Genomic DNA, 1,249 nt, shown 5'->3' with positions numbered 1-1,249 from the left:
GTTAAGCAATAAAAGCAATACCAGTTCTGTTAAAAAAATTTTGTTGCATCGTCTTTCCACCAAATAACAGAAAAGTATCAATAGTGGTATCGATAAAGATTCGGATCGATAAGGAGTATCGATAAAGGTATCGATATCAATAAATATTAACGATCCCCATCCCTAGCCATGCGTCTGTGGAGAGTCTTGTCTATAAAGACTCAAACTCACTACGGATCCAGACATTTGAATTGAGAAAGCTTCCTGGAGGGGAAGCGAAACGTCTTTGAACCTTGGAAACCAAGTCCAATGGAATGTTTTTAAACTTTTATGGAATGACTCTGACCTGGATGACTGAGAACCTTCATCAGCACAAAACCAAGGAGGTTTCAAGAATAATTCCAGGTTCGGTAAACAGGCAGAATCCAGCAGGAGTCTGAAGACAGGTCAGACAAACAGACCAGAACGGGAAGAGGCAGGATCACAGGTCCAAAGGCAGAATGGGTCAGAATTGGGCAATCAGAACACACTTAGATTCGCTTGAAGACTCTCACCAAGCGCTCTAATAATTTGGTACTGATTAATGGAAGAAGGCAGGTAAACTAGAAGCTGGAGCAGGTGGAACAGACGAACGGTAATGAGAGAACTGGGTGGAGCTTGGCAGCTGAATGAAATGAGTAATAGAACCAGTCATCAGTGCCAAGATCATGACACTGGTTCCTGTTTACACTTTGCCCAGCCAGAACAGTCAGCTGGGCAGGAGGGGGAGGAGGTTTATCTGGATCTGTCTGCAGTTCCAGAGGATTACTATGACCTCAAGAAGGTCTTTAATAAGTGCAGAGGCACTGCATTGCCTCTGCATCAGCTATATGATTGCAGGATTGACTTATTGCCTGGAACCATGACCTCTACAGGGAGTTTATAGTCCTTATCGGCTCCTGAATCCCAGGCTATGCAGAAATACATTTCTGACACTCTGAAAGCAGGGATTATTCGCCCTCCTTCCTCTCCAGCAGGTGCTTGTTTCTTTTTTGTGGGAAAGGAGGATGGCTTGCTCAGATCCAGCATTGATTATAGACGACTTAATGCAATAACAAGTAGGAATCATTAACCGATTCCCCTGATTAACTCTGCTTTTGACCAGATTCGGGGAGCTAAAATATTCACTAAATCGGATCTCTGCAACGAGTAGCATCTGGTTGAGAGAGAGAGATGAATGGAAGACAGCATTCAACCCTCCTGCAGATCATTATGTGTACCTGATTATGCC

This window comes from Cyprinodon variegatus, unplaced genomic scaffold (genome assembly GCF_000732505.1).
Source record: "Cyprinodon variegatus isolate N-32 unplaced genomic scaffold, C_variegatus-1.0 Scaffold2092, whole genome shotgun sequence".
NCBI lineage: Eukaryota > Metazoa > Chordata > Actinopteri > Cyprinodontiformes > Cyprinodontidae > Cyprinodon > Cyprinodon variegatus.
This window is presented reverse-complemented; position numbering follows the sequence as displayed.